This window comes from Gorilla gorilla, chromosome 12 (assembly GCF_029281585.2).
Source record: "Gorilla gorilla gorilla isolate KB3781 chromosome 12, NHGRI_mGorGor1-v2.1_pri, whole genome shotgun sequence".
Lineage (NCBI taxonomy): Eukaryota > Metazoa > Chordata > Mammalia > Primates > Hominidae > Gorilla > Gorilla gorilla.
This window is the reverse complement of record NC_073236.2, coordinates 50,192,267-50,214,638: the sequence shown is the minus strand read 5'-3', so window position 1 is coordinate 50,214,638 and position 22,372 is coordinate 50,192,267. Positions and strand designations below refer to the sequence as shown.

Genomic DNA, 22,372 nt, shown 5'->3' with positions numbered 1-22,372 from the left:
AAATTTGACATGTAAGAATATTCATAGAAAATTGACTTAGTCCTAAATTCTTATCCCTAAATCCTGTTTTGTTTTGTTTTTTAATTTTTAAAAAATTTTTTTTTTGGTTTTTTTTTTTGAGTCAGAGTCTCGCTCTGTCGCCCAGGCTGGAGTGCAATGGCACAATCTCAGCTCACTGCAACCTCTGCCTCCCGGGTTCAAGCAATTCTCCTCGCACCTCAGCCTTTTGAGTAGCTGGGATTACAGGCACCCGCCACCATGCCTGGCTAATTTTTGCATTTTTAGTAGAGATAGAGTTTCACCATATTGGCCAGGCTGGTCTCGAACTCCTGACCTCATGATCTGCCCGCCTAGGCCTCCCCAAGTGCTGGGATTACAGGTGTGAACCACTGCACCCAGCCCCAAATCCTGTTATCTAAAAGATGACAAAATTTGAGCCTAGGCAACATATCAAGACCCCATCTCTACAAATTTTTTTTAAGAAATAGCCAGGTGGCTGGGCGCGGTGCCTCACCCTGTAATCCCAGTACTTTGGGAGGCAAAGGTGGGTGGATTACGAGGTCAGGAGTTCAAGACCAGCCTGATCAATATACTAAAAATACAAAAATTAGCTGAGCATGGTGGCACACGCCTGTAGTCCCAGCTGCTTGGGAGGTTGAGGCAGGAGAATCACTTGAACCCGGGAAGTGGAGGTTGCAGTGAGCTGAGATCAAGCCACTGCACTCCAGCCTGGGTGACAGAGTGAGACTCCATCTCAAAAAAAAAAAAAAAAGAAAGAAAAGAAAAAAGAAATAGTAAGGCATAGGTGGTGCATGCCTATAGTCCCAGCTACTCAGAAAGCTGAGGCAGGAAAATCACTTGAGCCCAGAGGTTCAAGCCTTCAGTGAGCTATGATTGCCACTGCATTCCATCCTGGGCAACAAAGAGAGTCTCTGTCTCTACTGAAAAAAAAAAAAAGAAAAGAAAAGAAAAGAAAAAAGAAAAAAAAGAAAAAATTTGGAAATAAATTAAAAGTGTATAAAATATGTTATTAAAATACTGCTAAATAGTAATAGATAATTTATCTTCCTCTTTACACTCTGCAGAAGAAATGGTGAATGGTACTTATTAGGCAATGTGTAAAGCACTTGACATGTGTAATCTTATCACATCTGCACAAATGACACACGATCCAAAGAACATTTTTGGCTCCAACTTACAGATGAGTAAGCAAGCTCAGGGAGGATCTTTCCTGATAGATATTTAGCAGCAGAGAGGGCTAGGAATTGGGTTCTGTAATCTCAGTCTGTGCTCATTTTACTGGAAGCCACATGTGTAGATACTGGTATTATCTGAGCCTAATCCCTGGAATCTCTATGGTCAATTGGAGAGAGGCTTAGGGAGGTCAGGGGATAGATAGGTCTTGGGCAGATTCCACCTCACAGTGGGTCAGGTAGGATCCCAGGCACACCGTGTGGCTATTTTGCCAGCCTTGCTGTCCTTATCCGCGGAATGCGGTCTGTTATGGTGGGAATGCCCAGTTAGAATCCTTGAAAGGGCCACCTACAACCAAGATAATAACCTAAAAACAATTCTGTGGAGGAAGACGCGGTCGTAGGTGCTGAGGATTTCTGGTTCAGACGCTCCTGCTCCTGACTTACCGCTGTTCACTCTCGCCGAGGAACAAGTCGGTCAGGAAGCCGCGCAGCAGCCATGGCTTTTAAGGATACCGGAAAAACACCCGTGGAGCCAGAGGTGGCAATTCACCGAATTTGAATCACCCTAACAAGCCGCAATGTAAAATCCCTGGAAAAGGTGTGTGCTGACTTGATCAGAGGCGCAAAGGAAAAGAACCTCAAAGTGAAAGGACAGGTTCGAATGCCTGCCAAGACTTTGAGAATCACTACAAGAAAAACTCCTTGTGGTGAAGATTCTAAGACGTGGGATCATTTCCAGATGAGAATTCACAAGCGACTCATTGACTTGCACAGTCCTTCTGAGATTGTTAAGCAGATTACTTCCATCAGTATTGAGCCAGGAGTTGAGGTGGAAGTTACCATTGCAGATGCTTAAGTCAACTATTTTAATAAATTGATTACCAGTTGTTAAAAAACAAAAAAATTCTGTGCCTGAGGACATTGCAGAAATTAGTTCCATAAAGATTTGAAAGATGCAGGGCTACTGATTTCCATAACACCACTATTACCTCACCTATTTGGTCAGTGCAAGAGGCAAATGTTGGTGGAGAATGAAGGTGGATTAACACAAACATATTCATGGGTTTGCTTATCCCGCCCACAGCACTTCCTCCAGCACCATATATTCATAGATTTACAAATGCTTATTCAATTGCAATGATGTCTTACATACAAATTATTTGTCCATGGGCATGTTTTCATGATAAAAGATGTTAAGCTATGGGCCATGGCTATGGAGTTCCTGCTTACTACATGCCACATCTCCTAGCAGCAGGCACCTTCACAGAAGGTAGTGGAAAGACCTGCCGCAGCCTTAATTATGGTGGCAGTGTGGGCTCCACATCTATGACTTTACAACGTGTAGTGAACCTTTGGATACCTCTCAGAATTTCCCATCAGGACCTAAGCAGTGATTCCATGAGCTGCTAGAGTATGGACTGCTAATGATTCACAGGTGAAACCTCTTCCAAGAATGCCCTTGGCCCACAGGAATAGTCTTACCCAAGGTCATGCACCCTTCCCAGTGCAGGGACACACAGCCTGTTCTAAGGACATGTAATACTTCTGTCCATAATGGCAAGTGATGTTGCCATTGGAAAAATGCTACAGTGAGAACAGCATTAGTGGGATTGAGAGCACATCCAGGACCCACTGGGCTCCCTGAGCCCAGCCATGTGGTGTGGGTGAAGCAGTACAGGCAGGGAAAAGACCACTGCACTGAGGAAAAGAGCTGGCAGAGTCCAGCGTGCTTAAGAACAGTGTCCAGGCCAGGCACAGTGGCTCATGCCTGTAATCGCAGCACTTTGGGAGGCCGAGGCGGGCAGATCACGAGGTCAAGAGATCAAGACCATCCTGGGCCACATGGTGAAACCTCATCTCTATTAAAAATACAAAAATTAGCTGGGCATTGTGGCGTGTGCCTGTAGTCCCAGCTACTCGGGAGGCTGAGGCAGGAGAATCGCTTGAACCTGGGAGGTGGAGGTTGCAGTGAGCCAAGATCAAGCCCCTGCACTCCAGCCTGGCATCAGAGTGAGACTCCATCTTAAAAAAAAAAGCAGTGTCCGGCAGACTGTACAGACTGCACTCTGCTCAGGCCAGTTAGCTCTAATGATCCTTTTCAGCTACAAGTGCCAGTGACTGGCTACTCTGTAGAATGGGGTCATCAGGCATCAAAGGAGTCACATAATGGCATTATAAGATGGCCAGACATCCCTTGATCCCAGAGGAACATTTTGTGCCAGCACCTCCAGCTTCATGGAGGCATTGATACACCAAGTCCCTGAGGATGCCTGAAGCTGGTTCACAGATGGAGCCCGCTAAGTTACAGGCTGGCGGATTGTTCTTGGCCCCTGCAGCTGTGCAGCCACAGGGGAAAACAAAAGCTGTTCAAAATTTTGCACACACAAAAAAGGTACTACCCAGTGGACAGAGTTGGGGACAGTGGTGGTTTTCCTGAAAAACCCCTCCAAAATGCTCCTTGCTGCTTTTTCATTGATTTAGAGACGGTAGCCAATGGGCTGGCAGTGCGGGCCTGTGCCTGGAAGCAAGACTAACTGATCAAGTCTCAATCCCTATGGCAGTGAACATTATGGTATCAGACTTTTTTTTTTTTTTCTGAGATGGAGTCTCCCTCTGTTGCCCAGGCTGGAGTGCAGTGGTACGATCTCAGCTCACTGCAGCCTCCATTTCCCAGGTTCAAGTGATTCTCCTGCCTCAGCCTCCCAAGTAACTGGGATTATAGGCTTGCACCACCGTGCCTGGCTAATTTTTTTTTTTTTTTTTTTTTTTTGTATTTTTAGTAGAGACGGGGTTTTGCCATGTTGACCAGGCTGGTCTTGAACTCCTGACCTCAGGTGATCCACCATGCCTGGCTATTTTTTTTTTTTTGTATTTTTAGTAGAGATGAGATTTTTGCCATGTTGACCAGGCTGGTTTCGAACTCCTGACCTCAAGTGATCCACCGCCTCAGCCTCCCATGCTGGGATTACAGGCGTGAGCCACCGCACCCAGCCTCAGATTTTATTAATACTACACCACTGCCCTCTGTTTTATGGATGTGGATGTCCATAGAAATAGCATGAGTGGAATTCAAAACCCGATCAGACTTGTGCCTTCCAGGTAAGGACAACTGAATACACCATCACAGAGGCCACGACATTCTGTCTACAATGCAGGACTGGGACCCAAAGCAAAGATGAATGACTCCAGCACAGGAAGCCACCGAAGTCTGGTAAATGAGCCTGTCAGTCAAGGGGCAAAGAAAACTCCAGGGCACATATAAACTCAGGACACCAGATTCTGGCCAGTCCTGTCAAATAGGCTACATAACCTCCTAAATGCTCCACTTGGGGATGCAATTAAGCATTTCCTACAGTAGGCACCTTTCTGGGTATGGCATGGCAATGTAGGTCCTTACCACAGATAGGAGATAGATGTAACATAAATTTAGGGACTCGCAGATGACCTGTGTTACATACTGAGATTCCCTGAATGTATCTCATCAAATGATGCACATTTATAGTCAAGAGTACCCAACACTGGCCAACCACCTTGGACATTGCCAGGACATCTCAGGACCCTCATCACCCACAGGCAATAGATGCCATAAAAGGATGGAATGAGGCTGGGCGCCGTGGCTCACACCTGTATCCCCAATACTTTGGGAGGCTGAGGCAGGTGGATCGCTTGAGAGCAGCCTGGGCAACATGGTGAAACTCTGTCTCTACATAAAATACAAAAAATTATCCGGGTGTGGTGGTACACCCCTGTGGTCTCAGCTACTTGGAAGGCTGAGGTGAGAGGATCACCTGGGCCCAGGAGGTTGAGGCTGCAGGGTAAGCTGTGATTGAACCACTGCATTCCAGCCTGGGCGACAGAATGGGATCCGGTGTCAAAAAAAAAAAAAAAAAAAAAAAAAGAGAGAGATGGATGCTTAAAGGAGAAGCTAAAAAGGGTACATAGAGAACCAAAGCTCAATTCTCAATAGAGTACACACTTAAAGGAGACAATATGGATTCTAAATGTGCCAATACCCCAAAAGGGAACTTCCTTTTTAAATAGAATCTGTGTGAGTTTGAGGAGTCGGGGAGGAGGCCCAGACTGTCTGTAAGAGACCCAAACCAACACAATGTACTCTCCTTCTTCATTCCTCCTTTCCCTCCCATGCTCACCCCTGGGGAAACCAAACTACTGGAATTAGCAAGTAGCCAAAAAGTCAGGGGGTGGGAAACTCTAATGTAATGCTTCCTTTTTTTTTTTTTTTTTTTTTTTGAGACGGAATCTCGCTCTGTTGCCAGGCTGGAGTGCAGTGGCGCAATCTCAGCTCACTGCAACCTCCGCCTCCTGGGTTCAAGCAATTCTTCTGCCTCAGCCTCCTGAGTAGCTGGGACTACAGGCGCCCACCACCACGCCCGGCTAATTTTTGTACTTTTAGTAGAGACAGGGTTTCACCATATTGGCCGGGCTGGTCACAAACTCCTGACCTCAGGTGATCCACCCACCTTGGCCTCCCAAAATGCTGGTATTTACAGGTGTGAGCCACAGCACCCAGCATTTTTTTTTTTTTTGACACGGGGTCTTGCTCTGTCGCCCAGGCTGGAGTGCAGTGGCACAATCTTGGCTCACTGCAACCTCCACCTTCCTGGTTCTAGAGATTCTCCTGCCTCAGCCTCCGAGTAGCTGGGACTGTAGCTGGGACTATAGGTGTTTGTCACCATGCCCGGCTAAATTTTAGGTATTTTTGGTAGAGACAGGGTTTCTCCATGTTAGCCAGGATGGTCTTGATCTCCTGACTCGTGATCCACCTGCCTCGGCCTCCCAAAATGCTGGGAATACAGGTATAAGCCACCATGCCCGGCCTAACCTGATGCAGCTTTTACTGTCCAGTTATGCTTCCTGGATCTGGGCAATTATAGATACTGATGATACTGATCATGAGTATGAAGTGACGACTCCCAGAGTGGTCCCGGCATGGCACACTATGTGAGGGAGTGGAAGATGTTCTAGATGGCACAAGTTGCAAACACACACACGCACACACACGCACACACACACAAAGCTGCACTGCTTAGGAATAAACTCAGCCATATGGTGTGTATTAGACCGAGTGAGGACTGCAGGGACTAGCTATACCTATCTCATGGCCATGAAAAAACATCAAAAGCCCAGGATGGTGGTGAAGGAACACTCTAGATCTCTCTTGGCTCTTGCCTGCAGAACACCTGGCTTGGCCTGTCATCTCAGAATCTTTTCGTCATGTTGTCCAGGCTATCACCACGGCCCTCAGTCTAACTACTACTCCCATTCTATCGAGAGACCTTAAATCGAGGATCTCCAACTTTAGTGGAGAACTTCTGCCCAAGACATCAGAAAAAAAATAATTCTCTGGACACTTAGGTTTCTTTCCTGCTTTCTCCTATCCTATTATTGCTGGTATCTCTGGTCCCCTTCCACTACCTAAAAAAAATAACAAAACTTCCTTGTGTTGCTCAATCTGTCTTACCCCTCCTGACCCTGCTGACAAACCTTTAATAGCTCCTCCTGCCTGGGCTCGATGGCTCATGCCTGTAATTCTAGCACTTTGGGAGGCTGAGGCAGGTCGATCACTTGAGATCAGGGGTTCGAGACCAGCCTGGCCAACACGGTGAAACCCCGCCTCTACCAAAAATATGAAAAATTAATCAGATATGGTGACATGTGCCTGTAATCCCAGCTACTTAGGAGGCTGAGGCAGGAGAATTGCTTGAACTCAGGAGGCGGAGGTTGCAGTGAGCCTAGTTCGTGCCAAAGCACTCCGCCTGGGGGATAGAGCAAGACTTCACCTCAAAAAAAAAAAAAAAAAAAAGCTCCTCCTTTGAGTACTTTGGAAGTATTCTTCCAGGAACTATTCCTTCTTTCAGGCTCTTTCTGATACTTAAATTTCCTTTATATTGTTAATCCCAGCCTCCAGTCTTGTGAGAATTGGACCTTGACGTCACGTCAGCACTGTGCTGCTGCTGTGGTCACCCAAACCTATTAGCAGAATCTAATTCACCCTGAGCAGGACATAGCATTGAGACTAGGTTGGGCTACGATAGCCAGAGACTTACACTCTTACAGTTTTGCCCCAAATGAATAGCACTTCTTATGGTGGATATCAGGCGTATAATTGCCTACCACGCACCTAGTTTGGGCTATCAAGTGTGAGCGGTAATGGATGATCACATTGCCCTGGATTTTCTGCCAGCCAGCCAACTAGGACATCTGAATTAATGACATACCTAACTGGCTTGGCTCTGGATGGGAAGTCTGATTGCAGCCTATCTTTTTCCAAGTAGGCCTAATTGTCCTCCTGGGAGTCATCGTCATGGTTACTCTCATTTAATGTTGCCTAAGAAAAAGGATTTGGTCCAACCTTCTACCAGTACATCTAAGGTAAGTGATGGAGAATTTCCAGGCCAGGCATGGTGGCTCACACATGTAATATCCGCACTTTGGGAGGCCCAAGTGGGCAAATCACTTGAGCTCAGGAGTTTGAAACCAGCCTGAGCAACAAGGTGAAACTCCACCTCTACCAAAAATTCAAAAATTACCAGGTGTGGTGGTGCACACCTGTGGTCGCAGCTACTTGGTAGGCTGAGGAGGGAGGATCACTCAAATCCAAGAGGCAGAGGTTGCAGTAAGCCAAGATTGTGCCACTGCACTCCAGCCTGGGCAACACAGTGAGACCTCATCTCAAAAAAAAAAAAAAAGAATTCCCAGGCTCAGCACAGTGGCTCATGCCTGTAATTGCAGCACTTTGGGAGGCCGAGGTGGGTGGATCACTTGAGGCCAGGAGTTCAAGGCCAGCCTGGCCAATATAGTGAAACCCTGTCTCTACTAAAAATACAAAAAATAGCCAGGTGTCGTACCACATACCTGTGGTCACAGCTACTCAGGAGGCTGAGGCATGAGAATTGCTTTAACCCGGAGGCAGAGTTTGCAGTGGGCCGAGATTGTGCCACTGCACTCCAGCCTTGGGCAACAGAGTGAGACACCATCTCAAAAAAAAAAAAAAAAAAAAAAAGAATATCCAGAAGAATTATCAGCGGGGTATGTGGAAGGTCCAGCATGGTGGTGTGGAGTGCCAACTCCACAGTGCCCTGGCGACCCTGCATGTCTTCACTTAGGCCATGTAGACAAGGCTCAACCACAGTCTGACTCCCCTTGTGCAAGAACACCCGAGGCTCCTGAAACACGGTGAGACTGTAACCGCCCAGTGGGTTCACTTTGCCCCCTGCCTAGACAAAACCCATTTTTCAAGACAGGGGAATTACATGGAGAAAAAGTAATTCATGCAGAGCTGGCTGAGCAGGAGACCAGAGTTTTATTATTACTCAAATCAGCCTCCCTGAAAACTCAGAGATCAGGAGAGAGGTTCAAGATGGCCGAATAGGAACAGCACCAGTCTGCAGGTCCCAGCGAGATCGATGCAGACGGTGGGTGATTTCTGCATTTCCAACTGAGGTACCTGGTTCATCTCACCGGGGCAGGTTGGACAGTGGGTGCAGCCCACAGAGGCTGAGCGGAAGCAGGGTGGGGTGTCACCTCACCTGGGAAGCGCAAGGAATCGGGGAATTTTCCCCCTGACCCAAGGGAAGCTGTGAGGGTCTCAGCCTGAGGAACTTGGGCACATATACTGCACTTGTTCCATGGTCTTCACAACCTGCAAACCAGGAGATTCCCTCTGGTGACTACCCCATCAGGGCCGTGGGTTTCAAGCACAAAACTGGGCGGCCAACTGGGCAGACACTGAACTAGCTGCAGGAGCTTTTATTTTATTTTATTTTTCCATATCCCAGTGGCGCCTGGAACGCCAGCAAGACAGAACTGTTCACTCCCCTGGAAAGGGGGGCTGAAGCCAGGGAGCCAAGTGGTCTGGCTCAGCGGTTCCCACCCCCATGGAGCCCAGGAAAGTAAGATCCACTGGTTTGAAATTCTCGCTTCCAGCACAGCAGCAATCTGAGATCCACCTGGGACGGTGGAGCGTGGTAGGGGGAGGGGCGTCCGCCATTGCTGAGGCTTGAGTAGGCGGTTTTACCACCACAGTGTAAGCAAAGCTGCTGGGAAGTTCAAACTGGGTGGAGCCCACTGCAGCTCAGCAAGGCTGCCGTGTTTGGACTGCGAGATTGCTCCTCCCTGGACAGGGCATCTCTGTAAAAAAGGCAGCAGCCCAGTCAGGCTTGTAGCAGACTTAAATGTCCCTGCCTGATGGCTCTGAAGAGAGCAGCGGACCTCCCAACAGACCTGCCTTACAAGAGCTCCTGAAAGAAGCACTAAACATGGAAAGGAACAATGAGTACCAGCCACTGCAAAAACATATCAAGTGTAAAAAACATTGACACTATGAAGAAACTGCATTAACGGGCAAAACAACTAGCTAGCATCATAATGACAGGATCAAATTCACACGTAACAATATTAACCTTGGGTTGGGCATGGTGGCTCACGCCTGTAATCCCAGCACTTTGGGAGTCCAAGGCAGGCGGATCACAAGGTCAGGAGTTCGAGACCAGCCTGACCAACATGGTGAAACCCCGTCTCTACTAAAAATAAAAAAATTAGCCAGGCCTGGTGGCAGGTGCCCGTAATACTCGGGAGGCTGAGGCAGGAGAATTGCTTGAACCCAGGGGGCGGAGGTTGCAGTGAGCCGAGATGGTGCCGTTGCACTCCAGCCTGGGCAACAGAGTGAGACTCCATCTCAAAAACAAAAACAAAAACAAATATTAACCTTAAATGTAAATGGGCTAAATGCCCCAATTAGAAACACAGACTGGCAAATTGGGTAAAGAGTCAAGAACCATGAGTGTGCTATATTCAGGAGACCCATCTCACATGCAAAGACACACATAGGCTCAAAATAAAAGAATGGAGGAATATTTACCAAGCAAAAAAAAGCAGGAGTTGCAATCCTAATCTCTGATGAAACGGACTTTAAACCAACAAAGATAAAAAGAGACAAAGAAGGGCATTATATAATGGTAAAGGGAACAATGCAGCAAGAAGAGCTAACTATCCTAAATATATATGCACTCAATACAGAAGCACCTAGATTCATAAAGCAAGTTCTTAGAGACCTACAAAGAGGCTTAGACTCCCATACAATAATAGTGGGAGACTTTAACACCCCACTGTTAATATTAGATCAATGAAACAGAAAATTAACAAGGATATTCAGGACTTGAACTCAGCTCTGGACCAAGCAGACCTAATAGACCTCTACAGAACTCTCCACCCCAGATCAACAGAATATATATTCTTCTCAGCACCTCATCACACTTATTCTAAAACCGACCACATAATTGGAAGTAAAACACTCCTCAGCAAACGCAAAAGACCAGAGATCATAACAAACAGTCTCTCAGACCACAGTGCAATCAAATTAGAACTCAGGATTAAGAAACTCACTCAAAACTGCACAACTACATGGAAACTGAACAACTTGCTGCTGAATGACTACTGGGTAAATAACGAAATGAAGGCAGAAATAAAGATGTTTTTGAAACCAATGAGAATAGAGACACAATGTACCAGAATATCTGGGACACATTTAAAGCAGTGTTTAGAGGGAAATTTATAGCACTAAATGCCCACAAGAGAAAGCAGGAAAGATCTAAAATTGACACCCTAACATCAAAATTAAAAGGACTAGAGAAGCAACAGCAAACATGTTCAAAACCTAGCAGAAGACATGAAATAACTAAGAGAGCAGAGCTGAAGGAGATAGAGACATGAAAATCCCTTCGAAAAATCAATGAATCCAGGAGCTGGTTTTTTGAAAAAATCAACAAAATAGACTGCTAGCCAGACTAATAAAGAAGAAAAGAGAGAAGAATCAAGTAGTCGCAATAAAAAATGATATAGGGGATATCACCACTGATCCTACAGCAGTACAAACTACTATCAGAGAATACTATAAACACCTCTATGCAAATAAACTAGAAAATCTAGAAGAAATGGATAAATTTCTGGACACATACACCCTCCCAAGTCTAAGCCAGTAAGAAGTCGAATCTCTGAATAGATCAGTAACAAGTTCTGAAATTGAGGCAGTAATTGATAGCCTACCAACCAAAAAAAGTCTAGGACCAGATGAATTCACAGCCGAATTCTACCAGAGGTACAAAGAGGATCTGGTACCATGCCTTCTGAAACTATTCCAAACAATAGAAAAAGAGGGAATCCTCCCTAACTCATTTTATGAGGCCAGCATCATCCTGATACCAAAACCTGGCAGAGACACAACAAAAAAAAATTTCAGGCCAATATCCCTGATGAATATCAATGCAAAAATCCTCATAAAATACTGGCAAACTGAATCCAGCAGCACATCTAAAAGCTTATCCACCATGATCAAGTTGGCTTCATCCCTGGGATGCAACCCTGGTTCAACATACGCAAATCAATAAACGTAATCCATCATATAAACAGAACCAATGACAAAAAACACATGATTATCTCAATAGATGCAGAAAAGGCCTTTGATAAAATTCAACACCCCTTCATGCTAAAAACTCTAATAAACTAGGTATCAGTGGAACATATCTCAAAATAATAAGAGCTATTTATTACAAACCCACAGCAAATATCATACTGAATGGGCAAAAACTGGAAGCATTCCTTTGAAAACCGGCACAAGACAAGGATGCCATCTCTCACCACTCCTATTCAACATAATATTGGAAGTTCTGGCCAGGGCAATCAGGCAAGAGAAAGCAATAAATGGTATTCAAATAAGAAGAGAGGAAGTCAAATTGTCTCTCTTTGCAGATGACATGATTGTAAATTTAGAAAACCCCATTGTCTCAGCCCAAAACCTCCTTAAGCTGATAAGCAACTTCAGCAAAGTCTCAGGATACAAAATCAATGTGCAAAAATCACAAGCATTCCTATAAACCAATAACAGACAAACAGAGAGCCAAATCATGAGTGAACTCCCATTCACAATTGCTACTAAGAGAATAAAATACCTAGGAATCCAACCTACAAGGGATGTGAAGGACCTCCTCAAGGAGAACTACAAACCACTGCTCAAGGAAATAAGAGAGGACAAAAACAAATGGGAAAACATTCCATGCTCATGGATGGGAAGAATCAATATCGTGAAAATGGCCATACTGCCCAAAGTAATTTATAGATTCAATGCTATCCCCATCAAGCTACCACAGACTTTCTTCACAGAACTGGAAAAAACTACTTTAAACTTCATATAGAACCAAAAAAGAGCCTGCATAGCCAAGACAATCCTGGGCAAGAAGAACAAAACTGGAAGCATCATGCTACCTGACTTCAAACTATACTACAAGGCTACAGTAACCAAAACAGCATGGTACTGGTACCAAAACAGAGATACAGACCAATGGAACAGAACGGAGGCCTCAGAAATAACACCACACAGCTACAACCATCTGATCTTTGACAAACCTGACACACACAAGCAATAGGAAAAAGATTCCCTATTTAATAAATGGTGTTGGGAGAACTGGCTAGCCATATGCAGAAAACTGAAACTGGACCTCTTCCTTACACCTTTTACAAAAATCAACTCAAGATGGATCAAAGACTTAAATGTAAGACCTAGGACCATAAAAATCCTAGAAGAAAACCTGAGCAATACCATTCAGGACATAGGCATGGGCAAAGACTTCATGCCTAAAACACCAAAAGCAATGGCAACAAAAGGCAAAATTGACAAATGTGATCTAATTAAACCAAAGAGCCTCTGCACAGCAAAAGAAACTACCATCAGAGTGAACAGGAAACCTACAGAATGGGAGAAAATTTTTGCAATCTATCTATCTGACAAAGGGCTAATATCCAGAATCTACAAAAAACTTAAACAAATTTACAAGAAAAAAGCAAACAACCCCATCAAAAAATGGGCAAAGAGTATGAACAGACACTTCTAAAAAGAAGACATTTATGCAGCCAACAGACATGAAAAAATGCTCATCGTCACTGGTCATTAGAGAAATGCAAATCAAAACCACAATGAGATACCATCTCATGCCAGTTAGAATGGCAATCATTAAAAAGTCAGGAAACAGGCCAGGCACGGTGGCTCAAGCCTGTAATCCCAGCACTTTGGGAGGCCGAGGCGGGTGGATCACGAGGTCAGGAGATCGAGACCCTCCTGGCTAACACGGTGAAACCCTGTCTCTACTAAAAATACAAAAAAATTAGCCAGGCATGGTGGCGGGTGCCTGTAGTCCCAGCTACTCGGGAGGCTGAGGCAGGAGAATGGCGTGAACCCAGGAGGCAGAGCTTGCAAAGAGTTGAGATCGTGCCACTGCACTCCAGCCTGGGCAAGATGGCGAGACTCTGTCTCAATAAAAAAAATAAAAAAAATAAAAGTCAGGAAACAACAGATGCTGGAGAGGTTGTGGAAAAATAATGCTTTTACACTGTTGGTGGGAGTGTAAATTAGTTCAACCATTGTGGAAGACAGTGTGGCGATTCCTCAAAGATCTAGAACTGGAAATATCATTTGACCCAGCAATCCCATTACTGGGCATATACCCAAAGGATTATAAATCATTCTATGATAAAGACACATGCACACGTATGTTTATTGCGGCACTATTCACAATAGCAAAGACTTGGAACCAACCCAAATGTCCATCAATGATAGACTGGATTAAGAAAATGTGGCACATATACACCATGGAATACTATGCAGCCATAAAAAAGGATGAGTTCATGTCCTTTGCAGGGACATGGATCAAGCTGGAAACCATCATTCTCAGCAAACTATCACAAGGTCAGAAAACCAAACACCACATGTTCTCACTCATAAGTGGAAGTTGAACAATGAGAATATATGGACACAGGGAGGGGAACATCACACACCAGGGCCTGTCAGGGGGTCTGGGGCTAGAGGAGGGATAACATTAAGAGAAATACCTAATGTAGGTGACGGGTTGATGGGTGCAGCAAACCACCAGGGCACGTGTATACCTATGTAACAAAACTGCACGATGTACACGTTTGCCAGAACTTAAAGTATAATTAAAAAAAAAAAAAGAAAAGAAAAGAAAACTCAGGGATCAGGGTTTTTAAGAATAATTTGGTGGGTAGGGGTCTAGTGAGTCGGGAGCACCGATTGGTTGGCTTGAGGATGAACTCATAGGCAGTCGAAGCTATCCTCTTATGCTGAGTCAGTTCCTGGGTGAGTGCCACAGAACTGGTTGGCAGGTCCAGGTGGGGCCAACCACTTGTCAGAAATGGAAAAACCTGAAAAGACATCTCAAAAGGCCAATCTCAGGTTCACAATGGTGATGTTATCTTCAAGAGTAATCAGGGAAGTTGCAAATCTCATGACCTTCCACGTAACAGCTGGTAATATTTAGAGTTCCAGCCCCTCTCATCCTAACTTGGTGGCTGGTGGCCTTTCATTCATTTTACAAGAACAGATTTGCTTTTGGGAAGGGCTGTTATTTAAACTATAAACTAAATTCCTTCCCAAGGCTAGTTTGGCCTATGCCCAGGAATGGATAAGGACAGTTTAGAGGTTAGAAGCAAGATGGAGTCAGTTAGGTCTGATCTATTTCACTGTCATAATTCCCCATAATTTTGGCAAAGGCGGTTTCAAGATGGGCAGTCTTCTTCAGAACTCTCCCGAGCCAGTTTATCACCTGCTTCCCTGGTTCTGGTAAGCATGAGACTCCATGCCTTGCCCTCCTCTGAGTATAGCTGCAGACTAGAAAACACTTGGCTGGGCCAGGCACGGCGGCTCATGCCTGTAATCCCAGCACTTTGGGAGGCTAAGGTGGGCAGATCACTAGGGGTCAGGAGTTTGAGACTAGCCTGGCCAACATGGCGAAAACTCCGTCTTTACTAAAAATACAAAAAAAAAAAAAGAAGCTGGGCATGGTGGCACATGCCTGTAATCACAGCTACTCAGGAGGCGAGGCAGTGAGATGAGATCACACCACTGCACTCCAGCCTGGGCAACAGAGCAAGACTCTGTCAAAAGAAAGAGGAAGGGAAGGCGAGGCGAGGGAAGGAGAGGTTAGGTGAGGGGAGGCGAGGCGAGGGGAGGGGAGGGAGAAGAAGGGAAGGGGAGGCCAGGGAAGGGGAGGCAAGGGGAGGGGAGGGGAGGAAGAAGGAGGAAAGGGAAGGGAAGGGAAAGGAAAGGGAAGGGAAGGGAAAGGAAGGGAAGGGAAGGGAGGGGAGGGGAGAGAAGGGGAGGGGAGGCGAGGGGAGGGAAAGAAAGGAGGGAGGGAGGGGAGGAAGGCAGGCAGGCTTGACTGTAGCTTAGGAAGGAAGGCAGGCAGGCAGGTAGGCAGGCTTGGCTGTAGCTTAGGAAGGAAGGGGAAAATGCTTGTCTGTAGCTTAGAATTAGCACCCACACTCGACGGGAGGCGATGATACAAGGCATGTATATGAGGGAGTGGGAATTGGGGGACCACCTAGAATTATGCCTTCCCATCCCTGAGAGCATGCGCATACCTACCAGCTATAAAGCTGCTTGGCTGCAGTGTGGTATGGGCTTCACCTGGCACTCATGTTGCTGCCATTTGGCCCCTTTTGTTTTGGTGTTGCCCTGTGCAAGGGTCACAGGGACCTGGCACCTCTGTCTATTTGCGCTTTCACCATCTGTATGAGTAATATAAACTGCCTGATCTAAAAAATGGCTCCTTGTTGCTTTCCTGACCATGCATGTCAGCCAGGCCTTCCCTTGTGCTTGATACATAGCAGCTGTGGCTCCCCCAGGCTGCTGCTTAGGGGCTGCTGCTTGGCCACCTGACAGGAAGATACTCAGTCTACTAAGGGAGGAAAGAATGATACATGAAGGAACCACAGGACGTGGCCAAATGTCCAGTAGGTGCTGGGGAGACACACGGGGCTGGCTCTCCTCATGCTGCATCAAGTGGGACAAAGTTGGATAAAGGGAAGTTTATTGATGCGAGAGTGCTGCTGTGGGGTATGGGATTCACACCCCAGCAAGGAGGTGAAGATAGTACTAACACTCCACTCAACGGTCTCATGGAAGCTTGGAAAAAGCAATATCCCCCAGGAAAGTAGAACTGCCAGAAATGCCGTGCAATAGTGGATACAGGGATGAGGTGGCTCAGAGAAGCAGGCATGCTGGAGTGGATATGCTACTGAGGAAAGAAAACCCACCAGATCACCGCAGTCCACAGGGGAGCCATGGGCACCTTCTGTTTATCCAAACGAGGAGGAATGTGCTGTTGAATGGGGCCACCAGCATCAGCGAGAAGCTTGGTGGTGACTGTGGGCTGATAGTGGGAGATGATGTTACAGCGCTATGTTCCCAATACTAATGAGGATGAGTCCTGAAATAATAGAGGCCAGGTGACAACACTTCACTGCCAGAAGAAAGCTGGGTGAGATTGCTGTAATACATGGCAAGAACAGATGTAATGTATGACAGGCAGGGGAGTCTGTTCCCATAGAGAATTATAGAGATGGGCCAGGCGCTGTGGCTTACGCCTGTAATCCCAGCACTTTGGGAGGCCTAGGTGGGTGGATCACCTGAGGTCAGGAGTTCAAGACCAGCCTGGCCAACATGGTGAAACACCCCAGTCTCCACTAAAAATACAAAAAATTAGCCAGGCGTGGTGGTGGGTGCCTATAATCCCTACTACTCAGGAGGCTGAGGCAGGAGAATCGCTTGAACCCAGGAGGCAGAGGTTGCAATGAGCCGATATGGTGCTATTGTACTCTAGCCTGGGTAACAGAATGAGATTCTGTCTCAAAAAAAAAGAGAGAGAGTATTATAGAGATGATAATAGGACATAATTTTCCTAAGGGCAAAATACAGCTTAATTTATGCAATCAGAGGGAATCAGAAAAGATGATAAAGGCTCAAGACACATCTCAATAAAAAACTATGATCCTTTGATCAGTTTCTAGACCTGAGCCAGTACCCCTTGACTGAATGGGATGCCAGCCCACATAAGGGAGGATCCTACATCACGGCAAATGTATGTGGTAATGATTCCCTCCAATCCTTCTCCAGAAAGACCTGAGGGCATGTACTCAGGTAAATGTACACTGGGGAAAAGGGAATAATCGACATTTCAGGAACTATTGGACACAGGATCCAAGTTAACATTGAAAATCAGAGACTCAAACATCATCATTAAAGGGGCCAGGTAATACATGGGGTACCAGGCCAGGCCAAGCTCCTACTGGGTGCAACACAAGCTTCCAAGAGTCCTTTCCCAATGGAATCCACAGGATGCACGTAATTCCTCCAGCAACAGGTTATGACAACACATGTGAAACATTGTCTACCAGGGAGGCTCATTAGAGACTCAGTGTGTAAGGTTTTAATGCAGGGAAGGTACTTACATTGGCGTCCACTGTCTGGCATGTGCCAAAATTCTAGACTCTCAGAAGGAAAAGAGGTGTTCAGCATAAGCTGAACACTTCAGATACAGTGAGACACTCTGATTAGAGAATGATGGAAATCCAACTGACTAGATGCCAGCCAAGGGCCAACCTTGCAAGCCGACTTTTCCGAGAATAGCAGGCTCAGGCCTGCTGTGTTAACTTTTTTCTACACAGGCTGTTCACTTGGAATTATATATTCAACAAAAATATATTTCAAGAATGACAGTAAAATAAAGACATTTTTGGGCTAACGATATAGAGGGTTTGCTCCAAAAAGAGCTGCCATAAATTCTGAAGGATGTGCTTATGCAGAAGAGTAATCCAGGAAGATCAGAGACGCAGGAAAGAACAAAGAACACTGATGGTACAGTACACTGTAAGAATGTCTTCTGGGCCCAAAAGAGCAAGAGAAACACAGCATGTAAGGGGGAGAGGATGTGAGGTTAATGTAATCAAATATCCTTATATAGTTGAAGGACAGTAGAGCTATTTCTTGATTTTATACATGTTAATTATGAATGTCAAAATATGTAAAGTTAATTACTAGGCCAGGCGTGGTGGCTCACGACTGTAATCCCAGCAGTTTGGGAGGCCGAGGTGGGCGGATCACCTGAGGTTAGGAGTTCGAGACCAGCCTGGCCAACATGGTGAAACTGCATCTCTACTAAAAATACAAAATCTCCTTGTCTCCCTTTTGCCTAACTTGGTCCTTCCAGCTCCCTGACCAACTAGCCAAGCCATTTGCCACAGCTCAGGAGTCCATACTCATACCTACTTCAGGCCTCTTCTCCCTCTATACAAAGTGGATGGCCAAATACACTGTTCAGCTCTGATTGCTGGGAAGATTTCCCCTCATGACTATTTTGAGGGCCACCTTGAGTGGGGCTGTAGTATGATAGCAGTGTATTTCAGTGGATAACAGTCTATTTCAGCTCACACCAACAAGGCCCAGGATTGTTCTTCTATCAGTTGATCATACACACCTACCTGAGGCTATGGACATCAGCTGAGTCAATGGCTTCAATGCAACCGAGGTGGATGACCTGGGGATCTGGGCCATGTGTCCATTTAACTTACTTATGTGCTCGACCTGCTCCTGAATGACCATTTCTATCATACTTGAAAGGCAGCTCCAGGTGCAAAGTCACTTGATGCCCCATGGTCAATTTCAAAATCTCTTTTAGGGCCCAATGGTATGACAAGAATTGCTTTTCCAATGAATGGCAAATAATTGTCTGTTACAGAAGGCATAGTCTTGCTCCAGATCTCTAGGGGTCTGTGCTGCAATTCTCCCAGTGGACTTTCCAGAAACACCACATGGCATCTTGATCTACTATGCCTACACTAGCATCACTGAGCCCACTGGCACAGAAGGCAAAGAGCAGGGCAGTTTGCCCCACACCCTGGATCTGCTGCAGGGTCTCATTGTTTGGGTATTATTTGAACTAGGAAATAAATGAGTAAATGCTATATTGCCAGTGTGGTATATGATGCCTCAAAATGCCTCTTTCTTAGCAATAGGGGGTGCTTAAGGCACAGCAACTTGTTTCAGACCAGTGGACCCCTACAAATGTCACCAATATGGCAAAGCCTCTGAATTTTAGGGGAGGGGAGTCTTGTCTCCCACCAACTGGCATCTGGTCATTCAGAGTACTTGCCATATTTTGTTCAACCAAGTCCAGCTAGCATTACGTTCTGTAGAATGTCAAGATGATCAGGTCCCTGTGGATCATACTGTGATAGAGAGGAGAAGAGTGACCATAGCACTGGGGCAAGATGGTAAACCTATTCTGCTGCCTTCCCTACATATGAACAAAATAACTTTGAGTCTCTTTACTCATGAGGATTGAAAAGAATGCATTGATCAGATCAATAGCTGCATGCCAAGTGCCACAAGCCGTATCGATCTGTTCAGGTAAAGATCCAGCCTAGCAGCTACAATTTCGGCTATCACTTGGTTAAGTTGATGGAAGCCCACAGTCATCCACCACAATCCATATGGTTTTTTATACATATGAGCCAAATGGCGATATGATAGGAACCATCCTCCTTGCATCTTTAGTCTTTGATGGAGGTGCTGATCTCTGCAATTCTCCAGACGTGGTATTATTTTTTATTTATCATCTTGACACTTGATGCTTGGACCTGCCTAACATAATTGGTGAGAGAACTAATATGCAAGTTCTGCTAACTGCTAAGTATATCCACCCCAATTAAGAGACCTGGAAATAACTTCAAGAGGGAACTGTGGGCCCACTGGACAAACATGAGACAAACATGAGGCAGGACTCCGCTTATTACTTTGTCTCCCGTGCCCACTCTAGGCAGGGATCTATAGTGGCATTTCAGATCCTCTGGTACCGATTTCATGAACCTGGTATTCCATGGCCCTTGAGAAATCTAGGTACTTCCCTTTCTATAGTGGACAGTTACCCTAGAACATGGCTCGGTCCCTTTAACAAAGAGCTAGAGGAATACTTGCTGCATGTATTTGCAGTAGCATTGTCGGATTCTTCCTCGGGGGAACTGGGCTGCCCTTCTGTCAACAGGGTCTGAGCTTGAGAACTGACATGTGATTTTTTTTTTTTTTTTTTTTGAGATGGAGTCTTGTTCTGTCGCCGAGGCTGGAGTGCAATAGCATGATCTCGGGTCACTGCAACCTCTGCCTCCTGGGTTCAAGCGATTCTCCTGCCTCAGCCTCGTGAGTAGCTGAGATTACAGGTCCCCACCACCACGCCCGGCTAATTTTTGTATTTTAGTAGAGACGGGGTTTCACCATATTAGCCAGGCTAGTCTTGAACTCCTGACCTCACCTGATCCACCCATACTGGCCTCCCAAAGTGCTGGGATTACAGGTGTGAGCCATGGTGCCTGGCCGGACTTGTGATTTTCATTGTGGAAGATGACATAGGGCTCTGCTCCCCAGATCTTCATTTTTCCTGGTTATACAGTCAAATAATACTCTAGGCAATATCCCCCATGGGATGGTGTTCTCCCCAGGGGACTGTGTGGACCACTGGCCATTGCCACAGGTATCTGCGTATCACGGCACCCTGACTGCCAGTCCAGGCTTGCTGCCCATTCCAGTAATTTGTACTCACTTTGTCTCTGATGGTTAAGTGCCTCCACCTGCCTCTGCTATTTCAGAATCCTGTCACTCCCATTAACCCTAGGGAGCCCAGTTCAATGGCATCATATCTCACTGTCACTCCTAGCCTACGGAGACTCCACCAGTGAGTTTCCCATTGATACCAGAAGCTCGCTCACTAGTGCACTCTACACTACATCTGGGGTAAACGGCCATGATGTGTGCAACACATTCTCAAATTGTTCAGGGAAAAAAAATGTTAAGAACAGAGAGAGGCCGGGCACAGTGACTTACACCGGTAATCCCAGCACTTTGGGAGGCTGAGGTGGGAGGATTCCTTGAGCCCAGGAATTTGAGAACAGCCTGGGAAACATAGCAAGACCCCTACCAAAAAAAAAAAAAAATTAGCTGGGCATAGTGGTGTATACCTGTGGTCCCAGCTATGTGGGAGGCTGAGGCAGGACGATCACTTGAGCCCAGGAGGTCGAGGCTGCATGATCACACCACTGCTGTTGCCACCCTGAACAATAGCAAGATGCTGTCTCCAAAAATAAAAGAACAGAGAGAAAGAAAAGCAATGAAGCAAATAAAGCAAAATGTCCACAGGAGGAAAATCTGAGTAAAGGAGATTTTATATATATATAACGATTTTTTTTTTTGGCTGGGCATGGTAGCTCATGCCTGTAATCCCAGCACTTTGGGAGACAGAGGTGGGCGGATCACGAGGTCAGGAGTTTGAGACCAGCGTGACCAGCATGGTGAAACCCTGTCTGTAATAAATATACAAAAATTAGCGGGGCGTGGTGTTGCACACCTGTAATCCCAGCTACTTGGGAGGCTGAGGCAGGAGAATCGCTTGTACCTGAGAGGCAGAGGTTGCAGTGAGCCGAGATCACGCCATTGCGTTCCAGCCTGGGCGATACAGTGAGACTCTGTCTCAAAAAATAAAAACAACGTTTTTTTAATCACCTTTCCAAACTTTTCCACAGTAACTAGGACACTTGTGTTTTCTACATCTTGTGTCAAATATGATCCTTAGAAGTTCAGCAGGAAATATTTTTAATAGAGTGGCATGCAGTAGCCTCCAGACAATTTCTGATTACATTCCTTTCTGATTTCTAAATGCATCTGTTTTTAACCTTTTACTTTCTTTATCTATTCAGTCTCCTGAAGGGTGCATATACTTTATCCTGAAAGAAGCAATTTGAGATTAATCCTTTCAATCATTTTTTGCCTTGTTTTTATTTCCTGTTTTATTCACATCAGGTTTTAATTTTACTAATTCCTTCTAATTTTTGTACCTCAAGAGAGCTCAGACTTAGATAGATCAAAATCTGTTTCATAATACACTCTCATCACCATTCTATACATACCCTGCTTTCATTTATTTTGTGTTTTTAAAAATATTATAATAAACATGTGTGTAATCAATGTCCAACCTAAGAAGTAGAAAGAATAAACTATTATCTTTAAAATACAGGGCTATGGACTTATCTGCACATAGCACCATTCAGTTAATAACTAAAGTTATGCCACTTTTTGTAATGACTCCCTTTTTACAGTATAATGACTCCCCAAAAACACACTAAATAAGTACACTGTAAGAAGTAATACTTGACCTTAGGGTTTCCAGCAAAGACACACCCCAAAATCTCCATGCGCAGTTCCCAGCCGGAGGCCTCACGTGGAAGCAGCTGCCTCTGGTCTGTGTGGGACAGCGCCACCTCCT

The 22,372-nt window shown here is 45.6% G+C and overlaps 1 pseudogene; it reads left to right on the top strand.

Annotated features, from left to right (window-relative positions):
• The first annotated feature begins 1,668 nt into the window (after positions 1-1,668).
• On the top strand, positions 1,669-2,083 carry LOC109025294 (small ribosomal subunit protein uS10-like; annotated as a pseudogene).
• Positions 2,084-22,372: the final 20,289 nt, after the last annotated feature.